The sequence below is a fragment of the Ailuropoda melanoleuca genome, chromosome 12 (assembly GCF_002007445.2).
Source record: "Ailuropoda melanoleuca isolate Jingjing chromosome 12, ASM200744v2, whole genome shotgun sequence".
In the NCBI taxonomy this organism is placed as follows: Eukaryota; Metazoa; Chordata; class Mammalia; order Carnivora; family Ursidae; genus Ailuropoda; species Ailuropoda melanoleuca.
The window spans coordinates 916,043-931,921 of record NC_048229.1 but is presented as its reverse complement, the minus strand read 5'-3'; the positions used below and the strand labels follow the sequence as shown (position 1 = coordinate 931,921).

At 57.8% G+C, this 15,879-nt stretch overlaps 1 protein-coding gene across 1 annotated transcript in view; it reads left to right on the top strand.

The window, feature by feature from the left end:
- The window catches only part of ULK1 (unc-51 like autophagy activating kinase 1), a 43,634-nt gene that overhangs the window by 6,319 nt on the left and 21,436 nt on the right, over window positions 1-15,879 (top strand). The gene's annotated exons all lie outside the window — the stretch shown is intronic.

Genomic DNA, 15,879 nt, shown 5'->3' with positions numbered 1-15,879 from the left:
GGTGGGGGGGACACAAATATTGGGGGGCACACATGGGAGCATGGGCCATGGCACCCAGGCTGCATCGTGGTGCCACAAGGCTGGACTCAGACCTCAGCCACACCTCGCCCTCTCCCGACACCTTTCCTGGGAGCAGGCTGTGGGGCTTGGGGGGCTCTGGGTGACATCACCCCAGAGAATAATCATGACGGTCTGGTTCGGGTCCTGTTCTGCACTTTACAAATACAAACTCATTTGGATCCTCCTCGTGTCGTGAAGGGAGGGAATGTGGTTGCGTCCGTTTTCCAGATGGGGAAACTGAGGCTCGGAGAGGGGCAGTGAGCTGCCAGGGCTGGGTTCCGTGGGTGAGGGGCCCAGCAGTGGAACCCAGGTGGCCACGCTCTGAGGGTGTGCTAACCCGTGTGGCTCTAGCGTCCAGGTGGGTGTGAATGTGGGGGGCGGCCATGTGATGCTGCCCAGGCATCCCCCAGCCCCGGGGACAGAGCCAGCACCCCCAGCCCACCCTGTGCCTGCAGCCGGGAATCAGGCCCTTGCCGGCTCTGCCGTCGGTGCCTGAGCCCGCGAAGGGTGACAGGACCCCGGTGCATCTAGAGGGATAAAAGGAGCTCACAGACCCTGGTGCCCACTGCCTGCTCTCCCCGGGCACCTGCCGGACAGCACGACAGCTTGCCAAAAGCTTGTGGCTTCCAGCAGCGACGCCCGTCAACTCCTGTCCTGCGTCCGGACTTCCCCGGGCTCGGCTAAGCGATTCTACCCTGGCAGCTGTCCGGACCTGCAGCCAGGTGGTGGCCGAGCCCGGGGGACAGTGGTGCTGGCCACTGAGGGGTCTCCACGTGCCTGCGTGTCCTCACGTGGCAGTCACACCACTGCTGTGACCTTGTCTCCGAGGTCAGGTGGGCTCGATCCTGCTGAGGTCTCTGGCCGGCCTGAGCCACAGGAGGGGACAGACTTCACCTCTCCAGGTACCCGTGTGTCAGTCCACATTCCACGGAAACCACACGAGACTCGAGGTCTTGTGGTTCCCGGCTTGGAAGATCTGACCGGCCCCACAGCTCCAACTGCACAAGGGGAACGCCAGGGCCCCAAGCTCCCCCAGACCCGCCCGTCCTGGACACGGACCCTGTGCCACCTGCCACTTCCGCAGCCGAGGCCCATCCGCTCTGCTTCTGCAGTGCCCGCGCTCCCCCTGGTCCTACAGAGGCCGCTGCCAAGCTCCTGAGGCCTGCTGGCCTCTCTTGGTCTGCGGGGCTGGTGGGGGGTGGGCAGGGGCTCCCACGAAGGCCCAGCGGGCGGGTCCTGGAGGGTGAGTACCCGCGAGGGTTGCCCAGGTGTGGACTCGGCGGCGAGGCCCGGCTGGGCCCCGGGGTCTGGGGGTGTGAGAGCTGCCTGCGGGGGTTGGGGGGCTTGGCGGCCACGGCTGTGGAAGCCACGTCCCTGCACACTGATTCGGAGCACGTGCCAAAGCTAGCTTGTCAGCATGGGACGGAAGGGGCGCTTCTGGGGGTGCGGAGCCTGGAAAGCAGGCCGCCTCCACAGGCAGCTCTCGGGCGCAGACGCTCGATGGGCCTCATGCCCCACAGCACCTGGCAGGTGGAACCAGGGCAGGGGCGACCCAGGACCCTCTTCCCTGGATGCCACAGTCAGAATAACATGAGGTCCTCTGAGGAAGCCGCCCCAGGCTGTGGAGCAGCCCCAGCGAGGAGGTGGGCCCCCTCAGGGACCCTGCGGGCCCCGCAGCACAGCAGCCGCCGCCGACACCCCCAGGCAGGAGATCGGATTTCCAGCCTCCCCATCCAAAGCTGTGCCACGGGGCCGTGGTGAGTGGCTCATGGTCTCCCCCTCTGGGCACAACACAAGGACGAGGAGAGGGTAGGACAGACGTCCAACCTTGCAGCCCCCACCCCACACTGGAGACGTGTGGCGGCCCAGGGTCCCCTCAGCTTTCCTGTCCTACCCGCCCAGCGCAGAGTGAAGGTCCCGCGTCCTCACGCAGAGCTGGCTGCATGCCGTGGGCCCACGCGCCTCCACGCCGTCATCCCCGCACACGTGTTTGCGGGGCACCCACTCCATTCCAGGTGCCGTTCCAGGCGGTCCCTGTGGGCGGCTCCTCCTCCCCCGGGGCCTGGCAGCCATCTGGGGCTCTTGGGAATGCGTCAGGAGCTGTCCCAGGCCAGTGCCGGGGGAGGGGCTGGTCAAGGGGTGCCCCACTCTCTGCACCCCCTCGGAACCTAGAGTGGCATATTCTGTCATGCCAAGTACCCTGCAGTCCCAGCCCCAGACGTGTCCCAGAGAGACTCCTGAGGAAATGGGAGTGAGACACGAACAGCTGAGGTCCGGAACCAGCCGGGGGCTTTGGTCAGAACAGACGGTGGGTTCCGGGACAGAGCCGGCGGGGGGTCAGCCCGGGCAACAGGCGGGAGCGGCCGCCCTGCCTGCGCGGCCCGGAAAGGAGCTCGTCCACGCCACTGTGAATGAGGAAAGTGCGCACGACACACGCCCCGTGCTATTGTTAAAAGACGGTCAAACGGGGAAAATCGTGACTCACAGCGCTATAAAAATGAAGAGGTGTCAAAAGATTTTGTTCAAGGAGGGAACTGGGCCAATGTTAGGAAGTTGAGAAAAAATTGAAAGACACCCTTATGGATGAGAAATTCTGAGATGAACAAGTGAATGGAGGAAATTCTGGGCTTTTCCGTGGGATGAAGGGGAGACCACGGGAGCCTGGCCTACGAGAACGATTTTGCACGTCTGTCCATTACGGACAACTCAGCGGAGTTTTGTAAGACAGCTCGGCGGCACAGGGGCGGGGGAGGGGGGCCTGGCGCACCCGTGGCCCCTGGAGGCCCCAGGGCGGCCCGCCGACTCCCCGGAGCGCTTCTCTCCTGGGCTGTCCGCCGTGGGCCCCGAATCTCAGAAGGGCTCTAGCGGGTGGCACGCAGTTAGCGGGGTCTGGGTATTTCGTCTGCCAACCTCTCCACGAGTCGAGAGGCGTTCAGTCCATCTACACTGCTGGATCTATGTTTATGTTTATGGAACTGTAACCCAATCCCGCACAGCGGCCGCAGGCACGGGCGGTCCGCCGTGGGACGCCCACGCTCCCCTCCGGTCTGTCTTCCTCCTTGCTGTCTTCCCTGCGTGTGCCGATCGTTTCAATGCGGATACGCTTCGATTCCTCTTTCTATAGGTATTTTTTGTGGATCTCTTCAGACCGACGTACAACACCTTACAGTTACAAAAGTCTGTTTTGAGCCGAAAACCTACATTCAGCTGCATACGAAACCCGTGTGCTTGAGCTCTCATCCCACACACACGTTTTATGGTATTTTGGTCACAGTTTGTATCTCTTCCTACTGTGTATATTTTAACATATTTATTAGTCATAGTTATTTTCAATATGTCTGTGGGGCGTATTTATGCTGGGATCCAAAGCGGCCCGGCCTGGCCCGCCCCGCCCCCCCCGCGGTGATGAGCGTTACCTGCTTGTCTATAGATTGACCCGCACCGACGGGCTCACACTTCGGTCTTTTTCTACACAGTGACACCGGTTTTATAAAGCTCAAAAGCAAGCAAAACCGAAAAGCACATCCAGATATACAGCTGGGCGAATACACACAGGTACGCATCACCCGTGTGCCGGCATCGCTGCGAAAGCCAGGGAACGGGCGATGCCGTGGGTGCCTCGGGCGGAAAGGATGCGTTCTGAGAGGGCGGACACACGGAGCTCTGTATGACCCGCCTGTACCAGGGTCCAGTCCCGAAGCACTGCTCTGCAGAGACGCAGGCCAGGTGACCGCTTCTCCGGCCGGGGAGTGCGGGGGCGCCGGGCGCTTCCCGGGCTGGGAAAACCCCGCATCTTGCACAGACAGTGGTTACCCAGCCCGACACGTTTGTAAAAATTACCCTTAGATGAGTGTACGACCCGCATGTCCGTGATGCCTGCCCGGTGAGGGCGCCGGCCGCGTCGGACTCAGGGGCTGAGACTGCGGGATGCGCCCCCCCCCCCGGCTGCGGCTTCAAGGCTGTGTTACCCCGTTATGCCTTCTATATGTGCTGCAGTCGTTGTTTCGTACGTATGGAACCATAATAAAAAGATCTTTGGAGTAAACACACAGGAGCGTACAGTAACAGGTGTTTTTCAGTTTCACTCATGCACTGTCTTCCCTTTGTCGTGAAAATCTACAGGCTCTGGTGAAGTGTCTCCCGCAGCCCCGCGCACAGCGCGAAGGTTCAATGACTGGCAGCGTTTTGCCACTTTGCTTCACTTTTTCTGTCTTTGCCAAAGCAGTTTTAGAGTAAAACACAGTCAGCACGACACGTTCCTTCTCGGTACTTTGTGTCTCTGGTGAAGAGTAAGGACATTTTCCTACCGGACAACAACCTGTCACATTTCATGAGCTTCACCCTAGTGTCCTAACGTCATTTCATTCCCGTCCAGTCAGATCTGCCCGCCTTTGTGCCTCCAAACGTCTTTACGGTGGATTTGTTCAACCAAGGACCCTGTCCGTCGGACCACAGGATGTGTTTGTCTTTTAATCGATGAGGGCCCGTGTTTTTCCCACGCCATCACGATGATGGCCAGCTGGGACCCACCCTCCTGCGCAGGGTCCTGCAGGTGGAGGAGGCCGCCGTCAGGGGGCAGAGACCGAGTGGCTCTGGAGGGAGGAGGGAGTGTGGGCTGAGTCCCGGGAGGCAGCCAGGCGAGCTGCCGGGGAGAGTGAGCCGGCAGGAGGAGCCGGGGCCACAAGCGGTCTGGCGGCAGGTGAAGGCGGGGCGGGCGCAGGGCCCCGGTCACCAGGGAGCTGAGTGAACGCATCAGGCGCGGACGTTGGGGCTGGACGGCCGCCTGACCCCGTGAATCATCCGTCGGGTATGTGCCTGTGCCGGGTGCTGTAAGCTCAGCTCCTGGATCCGCAGACAGCCTCTGACGCCCTGCCTGTCGGTCAGGATGGGCCGGGTCACCCACAGTAACGAACAGCTCCCAGAGCTCAGCCACTCCAATCTGGGCGGGTATACTTCTTGCTCGCTCCCACTACGTGCTCCCTGTGGGGTTGGGGGGGGCTCCCCAGCATCCGGGTCCCCTGGTGAGTGTTTGGCTGTCTCAGATGCTGCCGTGCAGAGTGAAGGGCTCGGGAGGAGCCCTCAGAGCTCCGTCCCAGAGGCAAAAACACTGCTCCCACTGACAACTGGCCAGCCCGGCCTGATTACGGGGCTCTTGTCCCATGACCACCGGGACCCAGGAGCTGGGGAGTTAAAAGCTCCCTAGTAGATTATGGCCCCATTTTACACAGGAGAAACCAATTTAAAGAGGATAAAAGCAGGTTGCCCAAAGTGTCACACCTGGTTCTTGGGAAGCAGGGAGGGAGGAGGGCGGGTGTGGTAGGTGTGGCCGTCCAGGGCCCCAGCTCCCACCCAGGACACCGGCACAAGAGCTTCGCCCTTCTGTGTCAGAAGGCTGGAATCTGCCTCTGGACACTTGGTCCCCAGCCTGGAGGCTCCTGAGTCCCTGGGGGAGCCATGCCACTGGTGATGTGGGGCCTGGAACAGGGCTTCGAGGCCTCTCTCTGAGCCCCAGCTCTGCTCCGGGCCTGGGGGGTCCTTTCACCCCCACCCCAGACTCCGTTTTGTCCCCTGAGACAGATGTCCTGCACCAGCTCTGTGCCCCGACACCCAGACCTGTTATGACAGGCCAGGCTCAGGTTCCTGGAGGCTGGTACCTTCTCCTGGGTTTGGCCAAGCAGAGACCTGGGCTGGGGGAGCCCCTGTCCCCACTTCTGCTGGCTCCCAGCACTGAGTTCTACACCCAGAGCTCCTGGTCGGGAAACCCCCCCCAGCCCCACCCTGCAGACCTTACAAGGCCCCAGCTCCCTGCATGTGGTCTCTTCCTTAATGTCCCGGGAAGCTCTTTGCGCCCGGAAGCTGACTGATGCAGGGACTAGTAAAGGCTACTTCTTCGGGTCTGGGAGCTTATCCGACGCATATGACCATTCACACAAGCATCCTCTGAGGGCTTCCTGAGGGCCAGGTACCAACTCAGGTTCTGGAGAGACCCTTAGGTCTTGGAGTTCTCATTCCAGCGACGGAGGCAGACCGTAAACACCGTAAGAAGTAAAGCATAAGCTTTGTTAGATGGGGAAAAACGCCCTGGGGGAGGGGCCCGGGAGATCTGGGGGAGGCCAGGTCCCTCCTGGCAGAGTAAACAGCTAGTGCAAAGGTCCTGGGGCAGGAGAAATGCTCCATGCAATTGGGAAGAGCACTGAAGCCAAAGGAAGGAATCACATGGTGTTCATGGGAGCACAGGGACCGTCTCCTACTTGGAGTGACATGAGAGTTGTTGGGTTTGTTTAAAGAACCGTATGCCTGTCTCCCACCTGTGTTAGGTCTTGTGCCGTGCTGAATAGGGTCCCCCCAAATTCATGTCAACCTGGAACCTCAGAATGTGATCTTATTTAGAAGAAAGGTGTTGCAGATAAGCTAGTTGAGAAAAGTCGCGGTCACTCAGGGTGGTTCTAAGTCCAGGGGCTGCTGATCTTGTCACAAGAGGAGAGACACGGGCCTACGTGAAGACAGAGGCACAGATGGGGGGATGCAGTCACAGGAAAGGGACCCCCGGAGCCCCTGGAAGCTGGAAGAGGCAGGAAGGACCCTGCTCTCGAGCCTCCAGAGGGAGCACGGCCGTGCCACACCTTGATTTCGGACTTCTGGCTTCCAGAGCCGTGAGAGACTGCGTATGTCCGAAGCCTCCCAGTTTGCGGTAACTCGCTAGGGTGGCGCCGGGAAACTCACGTGGCGGCGAGGATGGCCGGATTCTGGATTGTTTGGAAGACAGAGCCGAAAGGGTCTCCAGGGCTGCTAGCAAGGAGGGGTCAAGGATGCCTGCTGCTTCCAGCTGGGCAGCACAAGGGATGCGGGTGGCACCCCAGAGGTGGGGAATTCCGGGAACTGGGACCCACAGTCTAGACTCCCGGCCCTGAGTGACCAGCGGGGAACCCCAAGACTCCCCGGACAGGGCCAAGCCACCAGAGGCCCCTCAGTGGGCGGAACCATCTCCCAACAGGCCAGGACCCAACCTAACCGCAGAGGGCCAGGCCTGGAGCTGGTGGGGAGCACAAGGGCCAGGGAGAAACTGGGGCTCCCCTCAGATGCCTCCTGGGCCTTCTCCTCCTCCTCAAACAGGAGCCCCCGGCCCTTGCACTGGCCGGTCCCCCTGCCTGGGTCAGTTTGCCACCAGCTCCCATGCACACCCACACTTGGGCTCTGCCTCCCGTTTCGTCACCAGAAAACCAGAGTGATGGCCCGAAGTGGTGATGAAGGACAGTTGGAAGAAAGGCTGGCAGGGACAAGGCCCCCACCCCCACCCAAGAGGAAACTACTGTTGAAAGGATTTTACACCACCCTGGAAGGAGCCCTCCACCCTTTCCCACGTGATAGAGAGATGATAAGAGCCTGATTGGATGACAGGTGGAGGGAGGGCTGATCAGATTAAAGCAGCCTGCAACAAGCCCATAAAAACCCCTAGACTTAGAAACGCCGATGGCAACCCTCTCAGGTCCCCCTCCCCCCCTGCCTGCCGCCGGCGGCATCTCGTAGTACCTCCCTATGGCTCACAAACCTGGCTTCACTGCCCACCACTCATTCCTCGAAGCAAAGCCACCAAGGACCACGGACACTGAAGGAAAAAAATTAAAAAATATCCGGTCACTAGCAATTTCCATATGGCCCAAGGTAGAAAACACCCAAATAGCCATCATCTGACGGTTGAAAGCAAGGGTTCTATCCACAAAATGGAACACTATTCAGCAGTAAGGAGGGGTGAGGCCGTGTAGACAAACCCCGTGAATGTTCCGCTGCCTGAGATAAGCCGGCTGCGAGAGGCCGAGCAGCGTCTGCGGAACGGGCAAATCCGCAGACAGAAGGAAGCTCTGTGGGGTGTCCTCCATGGGGAGGGGGTTCTCCTATTGCGATGAGAACGTTCTGAAATGAGCAGTGGTGATGGCTCTCTGAATATACCAAAAACCACTGAAATGGGTGCTTTAATTGTGAATTTGATGGTATATGAGTTACCATGTAATTTTTTTTTTAACTGAAAGAAAATGGAGCGCAGCCTCACCTGCCTGCCTCTGGACGGGGTGGGTCAGAGGCGTCTGGGGGCCCCCGACGGAGGTGCGGGGAGGCACTAGGCCCCGGGTCCCACACAGGGTATCCCATCCAAGCTCTGCACGCACTCGTAGGAGACCCTGAGCCAGTCCGGCCTTGGCTTTCTCACCTGGCAAATGGGGAAGGTCGCAGGACCCCCACTCAGAGCAGTGCCTGCAGAGCCCCCTCTCCCAGCCCCTCGGAGCCCCTCCCCCCCGGGGCCAGACCCTCGCTCAGGACTTCCCCAGGGTTTTTGGAGGGGTGGTTCACAGGGCACAAGACCACCCACTCACTGAACCTGCCACCTCTGTCTGGTTCCAGGACACGCTCATCACCCCAAAATAAAGCCGTGGGCCCATTAGCGGTGGCTCCGCACTGGCCACCTCCTCGTCCTCTGGGCCCTGGCAACCAGCAGCCTGCCCGTCTCTGCCGTTTACTTCTCCGGGATACGCTGCAGAAATGGACCGTGCAGCGGGCGACCGTTGACTCCCTGGCACTGGAGGCTGCCCGCACTGGAGAGAGTAAACATGCGTCTGCGCACGGGTGCAGAAGTTGTCTTCTGTAGAAAATTCTAACCCAACGTGTAACTGGCTGGATGCATCGTGATTTTAGGTACGTTGTCATCATCAGCCTGGACCCATGTCATTGATACTTTGAGAATCTGCGAATTCAGCAACCCATTTAAGAGCCACAGTGTTGACAGTATCTCCCAGCTGCTCTGTGTGCCCCTCGTCCTCACCGCCCCTGTCCCCCTGTCCACCTGTCCCCCGTCTGGGACAGAGGGCCCTGTGCACCAGCGTCCAGCTGGGGGGAGGCAGGAGGGAGCGATGTCATCGTCCCAGAGACACACGTGGCTGGCTCTTGAGGTAGGAGGACCAGAGGGAGAATTCTGGAGCTGGGGCCCAGGGCTTGAGCGGAACAGGCTTTGAGGAAGCCCCGGCCCTGGCCCCTGGCCTGTCCTGTCCAAGCCGGGTGGTGACTCAGGCCACCAGGGTTTCTGCGTGCCTTGAGGATGTCCTGTAACACTCGTGACTCTCTATCCTTCATCAGCGGGGTGGCTATTGTCCGAGTCAGGGTGAGTCACCCACGGGCAGGGTGCAAACACCCCGAGGAGCTCTGCTAAGGCCTTGTGCAGGAGCCAGTCCGGGCCTCCTTCCGGAGCTGCTGAAGGACACAGATGCGAACCGTCTGTGGCTGGAAGATGCCAGATAAAGCTTGGGGTCCCTGGACCAAGCAGCAGCTCACTCCTTTCCCCTCCGGGCCCCAGGCGTGCCCCTGAGGGTCCCACCCACCAGCCCCCAGCACGGCGGTGCCCACGCGCTGGAGGGGGGGGACCCCACTGCAAGCAGCCCCTCGCCATTCCCTGCTCCAGCCCCGGCCACCCACCACCCTGCTTTCCGTCTCTGGATTTGCCTGGGGTTGGAACACTGCCTGTAAATGGAATCCTCCAAGGTGTGGCCCTTGGGATCCGGCTCCTCCTACTTCCCAGAATGCCTTCCGCGTCCATCCACATGCACCGTGTGTCGGTGCTCCCCTTCAAAGTGAGCTGTACGGGCTGTAATTCATTCACGATGAAATGCACACAGTTCACTGCGCTTTTTGGGTTTTTTTAGATTTTATTTTCATTTATTTGGCAGAGAGAGAGCAAGTGCACAAGTAGGGGGAGTAGCAGCGGCAGAGGGAGAAGCAGACTCCCCACAGAGCTGGGACATCATGCGGGACTCGATCCTAGGACTCTGGGATCCTGACCGGAGCTGAAGTCAGAAGCTTCACTGACTGAGCCATCCCCGGCGCCCCAGTTCCGTGCGCTTTGACAACTGTATGAAGCCAAGTGTCCAGCACCACCCGGTCAGCCCAGCATACGTCCACCACCCCCTCCTTTCCCACAGACCCTCCTGGCCCCAAGCAGCAGCCCGGCTTCTGACGCCCGCACCAGGGACGACTGAGCCTCACCAGCTGGCCGACGCTGCCCTCCGTGGGGGCCTTTGTGTCTGGCTGCTAGCCTCTGCGTGGAGTGTTGGCTGGACCAGACCTCTGTCCACTCCTTCTCTTGCTGAGAAGTATTCCTGCAATTTGTTTCTTCATTGCTGGTTAATAGACACTTGTTTCCAGCTCTGCGCTGTCAGCTGTCATGAACATTTCCTGTTCTGGACTTTGTGTGAGCGCCTCAGGGGTGGGATTGCTACTTTGCAGGGGAAGTTTAAGTTTTGGGTAACAAAACCACGGATTTTCTCTGCTTAGAGGGACACGAGCGTAGCCCTTCTCTCTGGGCTTGGATTGAAACTGCCCAGAGCCTCCTTGGGGGCCCTCAGGCTGTCACCCTCCCCACCTTCAGGGAGCCGAGAGGCAAACTCCCATCCCACCCCCTTCCAGCGCTTGGAGCCAATACTGGCTCCAGGGCAGAGTGGGGCGAGGGCTTCCTTTGCTCAAGCAAAGTCTGAAGGCCTGAGAGCTAGCCTGTGCTCTCAGAAACTTTGCCTGAATTCCCCTGGAGGAAGACAAGGACCTTTCCAGAAGGACTGTGGGGCCGGCTCAAGGGCTGGAGTTGGCCTGGGCCCCAGGGGCCGGGAGGCGCCCCGTCCCTTTGGAGGACCCTCCAGATGAAGTCGGCTCATCCACGTCGTTCTACTTAATTCTCCTTGGGACCTCTCCCGTTTTCCAGGGACGTAACTGAGGTGCCAAGCACGGTGGTGGGGGTAGGGGTCAGGGCTGGAGGAGGGGACACTGTCCTCAGGCCCACTTCCCTGCCCACAGGCTTCAGCCACATCTGAGGAGCAGATCCACCCCAGGTGTTGTGGCCACGGTGACAGGGGCAGGTACTGAGTGGAGCTCCTGGGGCTCTGCTTGGGCCCCCTAACGCTGACGGGGAAAATGGCCCACGCTGGTAAGGAAGGATGGTGGTGTGCCTTTCCATGGTCATACACCGTGGGGTCCTTGACGGGCCCATCCGAGGATTGCTTAGGGATTCAAGGCGAGGTGGGCAAATGGGTTCCGTAAAGCCAGGTGGAAATACGGCTTTGCAGGCCACACAGGCCACGCAGCTCCTCGGCCCTGCAGGTAAAACTCCAAAGCAGCCACCGTAAGAAATAGGCACATGGATGTGGCTGGGTTTTATCTAGAATGTGTAAAGAACTCCACTCCAGCAGCCCAGTTAAAAACTGGTCCAAGGCTTGAGCAGACATCTCTCCGGAGAAGATGAACAGATGCCCAGCACACGCGAGAAGGTGTTCCACATGACCAGTCACCAGGGAAATGCAAATCAACACCAGAGCGAGAAACCACTTCACGCCCACTTGGACACCTGTTTTTAAAAAATCAGAAAATCACAAGTGTTGGCGAGGACGTGGAGAGCCTGGAACCCTCTTGCGCCGTTGGTGGGAATGCAAACTGGGGCAGCCGCTCTGCAACACAGTACGGAGGTTCCTCAAACGATTAAAAATAGAGCTAGCCTATGATCCAACAATTCCACATCTGTGTGTGGGCCCCAAAGAGCTGAAAGCGGGACCTTGAGGAGATGTTCGCACACCTGTGTTTGTAGCAGCGTTGCTCACGGAAGATAAAATGTGGGAGCAGCCCCAGGGGCCGTCGATGCGTGAACAAACAATCAAAATGTGGTCCATCCCTGTAACGGACTATCGTTCAGCCTGACGCCTGCCACAACGTGGACGAACCTTGAGGACCCGAGGCTGAGGGAAATGAGCCCGGCCCAGTCAGACACGGTGTGGTCCCTCTCACCTGAGGGCCCAGAGCTGTCGGGGTCCTAGAGACGGAGCAGGCGGTGGGCTCCAGGGGCTGGGGCGGGGCCGTGTTTAGTGGGGACAGAGCGTCAGTTTGGGAAGATGAGAAAGTTCTGGAAGTGGACATTGGTGGCGGCTGACGACGGTGTGAAGGTGCTTAATGCCCCTGAACCGTCCACTTAAAAATGGTTAGGATGCCAATTTTCAAGTTTTGTTTATTTTACCTAAAAAAAAAAAAGGAAAAGAAAAAAATGAAGAGGAGGGCTGGCTTTGGCCTTTTAGATGTAAGTTGGCCGATCCTTGACGGAGGGGTTCTGGCGTGTGTCTGCGTTTCTGTTGACTGTTGATTGAAGGCTCTGGGTCTGTGATATTATCTCCATGTAAACTTGTAGGGTTCTGTCAAGCCGACAAAGGACAACCCCGCCGTGGGAAAGATAATCGCAGGTTAAATGTTTGCCCGGGACCAACCAATCTACTCCAACAGTCTTCAGATCTCTGTAAATAACCAATTCCTCAAATTCTGCCCAGCAATCATCTTTTTTGTTTGTATAGTTTTTTGTTTTTATTTTAACTAGACTTTGCACCCAACGTGGAGCTCGAACTCACAACCTTGAGATCGAGAGTCATGTGCACCACCGACTGAGCCAGGGGGTGCCCCGGCCCCGCAACCATCTCCACGATCCTACTGGTCCCTCCTTAATGAAGTAAATAAACTTCCATGGGGCGCCTGGGTGGCACAGCGGTTAAGCGTCTGCCTTCGGCTCAGGGCGTGATCCCGGCGTTATGGGATTGAGCCCCACATCAGGCTCNTTCTGCTATGAGCCTGCTTCTTCCTCTCCCACTCCCCCTGCTTGTGTTCCCTCTCTCGCTGGCTGTCTCTATCTCTGTCAAATAAATAAATAAAAAATCTTTAAAAAAAAAAAAAGAATTAAAAAAAAACAAAACAAAACTTCCAGACCCTGCTTTTTCCATATTTGTAAAAAGGTTTTTAACTTTTTGGAAGTTTGAGACCTTTGAAGTCACGGTGACACAAGAATGTGGACTTCTGGGCGCCTGGGTGGCTCAGTCCGTGAAGCATCTGCCTTCGGCTCAGGTCATGATCACAGGGTCCTGGGATCGAGCCCCCTGTCGGGCTCCCTGCTCAGCGGGGAGTCTGCTTCTCCCTCTCCCTCTGCCCCTGCCCCAGCTTGTGCTCGTGCTCTCTCTCTCAAAGGAATAAATAAAAATCTTTATTTAAAAAATGAACAAATTTTAAAAAATGTGTACTTGCATCTGTTTGGAGGCATGCAAACCACCCCACACCCCAGCGTCTGTGACAGACAATACTAAGTGATCACAGACCCCTCCTAGCTCCTGCCTTAAGGCTCTGGGGGGCCAGCACCAGGCCCTTTGAAACGATACCAATTTGCCATTGCTGTCGTGGAAGGTGACAGTGGCCTTGGAGCCCTGGCTGGTGGGCAGCATCTCCACAGTACGGGGTTTGCACGTTGAGTGAGGTGGGTCTTTCTTGGAGTTGGTCTTAAAGTTTATTCAACCTCCTTTCAAAGTTTCCTTACTGCTTGCGGGGCCTTGGGCTGAACACCGGTGGTCAGAGACGACAGCACTCAGTCGTCACCTTGGGGCACCCTGGTGGATGAGGAGCATGTGGGTCCAGGGGAACCGGCTGCCCGGCTTAAATCCGAGAGCGGCCACTGTAAAGCGTGCTGCGGACACACAGCCCACACAGCCCGTTCTCGGTCGCCGTGTTGGTACCCTGTTCACCCCGCCAACGAGGAACAGGGAGTTAGCGGGACACCGCACTCCAGGGTAGAGGCAGGGCTCGCAACGTCTTCGCCAACTGTCCAATACGTAATCTGTGTTATGTGTGTTTCTGTTTAAAGACACCTTATTTAATACATGTTGATTCAGTAACATCCAAGTTCGAGACGACGGAGCTCCTCCGACGCGTGTTCTCCGAAAGGTGCATGGCAGCCTCCTTGCGCTCAGGAACGCCGGACAGCACTTCACCACGACCCTCAGGCGACTGTTTTCAACAGCGAAATCGCCACCAAAAAGCACAAAAATGTAAACCGTGTGGCACTAAATGGCCCAGAAGGTCGGGGTAGTAAGCTGTAACAGAGGGCCGCCCGCCTGCCTGCCCTCCGCTGGGAATGTGCACCTAGGGACCGGGAAGTTACAAGACAATTTAGTGAGTACACAGATGTGCAGATGTGAATAATGTGGATATAAGCATTGACCATGAGCCCGAGGATGGCAGGAGCCTGGCGGTGACCCGCAGGGCCCACAGGGCACCCAGTCTCCCTAGCGGAGTCTCTGCTCCCCTGGGGGCTCCGTGATCTCTTCCAAATGCAAATCCCACCTTGGCCCACCCACTCCTCACTTCACCTTCCTTCCTTCCTTGAGTTGAGGTTGAATATTTCCTTCCCAGGGTGGGCTGGGCTCCTGCCTCCAGGCACTAGCTCCCTCTAGCAACCTCCCCGCCCCCCCCTTCCCGCTGGCTCTTTACGCTTCCCTCAGTTGCAACTTCATGACCTTTTGTGCAATTACTGCCCCTCTTGTCTCCCCACCCCCAACCGGTCCTGAAGGCAGGCACTCTTCTGTGCTGCGGCAGCTCCAGGAATCTGGGCGAACGGAGTCGGTGTTGGACAACTGAGGGAATGGGAAAGTGACCTTAGGGGTGCTGTGGCTGACCTCAAACTGGGGGACCTCTCCCCTGAAAAGCAAGGTGCTTGTCCCTCCCAGCTCTGATGGCCTCTAGCCTCCATCCAGGGTCAGGAGCCTGCACGTCCTGGGGCCTGGAGAAGGCCCTGGGTGCAGGTGAAGGGACTTCGAGGAGATCCTGAGCGGGGTGCCTCCCAGAGCAGCGGGAAGATTAGCCGCCAGGCGGCTCTGTGAAGGCAGCAGGGAGGGCCCGACCCCAGAGCCTGCCCATTGGACCCGTGGGCAGGCTGGTGCAACGATCCTGGGTGATTACCGGAGGCTGGGGGCAGAGAGAATTGTTCATACTCAGCGTTTACAGAATCAGCACTCGAACGTGGTAAGAATATTACACATCAGTACTCAAGATAGTGCGAAGCACCGACTCTTCCCAAAGCAGCCGTTGTTAACGGGTTCTTGCGTGAGAATCTGGCTCTTTGCCTTGCTTGCTGTGACTTCGGGCACATTTCTCTGGGCCTCAGTTTTCTCATCTGTCCAATGGTGATAGAATAGCAAGTATCTCATGCGGTCATTGGGAGGAATAAACGAGTTACTATATGGACAGACTGGCACATGGTAAGCCACGGTTAGCGGTGCTACTGTATGTTACGTATGTGTACACACGGAGCCTAGCGCTGCATGTCCCACGCGTGTACCTACGTGTGTCCGGCTGTAACACACCCCCTCCAGTGACTTCCTAAAACGACAGCTAGTGGCCCAGTTCACTGTATTGCCTCTTAATTCTAAACTTTGGAGCACTTTACACCTGAGCACATGTCTGTTTAACACCGTGTCTAAGAATCTGCTGTGTATCATCCCAGTGAAAGGATTTATTGAAGCTTTCCCTCTGATTTCCTATGTTTTGGTTCAATGTGGCAGACAATTTGTTACCGTTGAACTCAATTCAAAATGCATCACCTCGGGTGCCTGAGTGGCTCAGTCGGTTAAGCCTCCGACTCTTGATTTCCGTTCAGGTCTTGATCTCAGGGTCGTGAGCTCAAGCACCGTAGTTGGCCAGGCCCTGGTGTGTGGAGCCTACTAAAAAAAAAATAATAAAAATAAAATGGAACAGCTCTAAAGCAGCCCGGTTTACTCCATGCGGTCCCTAGCCTTGGGGTGCACAGGCCACGTCCAGGTATTAACGCGGCTGTGTACAGAGGAGGCAGCAGCCAAGGGACGTGAGGCGCAGTCGCAGCATGGGCCTCCCCTCCCCCCGCCCCCTCCCCCTGCTCCCCCCTGCCTTTTTTTTTTTTTTTTTTTTTTTTTTTTTTTTTTTTTTTTTTTTTTTTTTTTTTTTTTTTTTTTTTTTTTT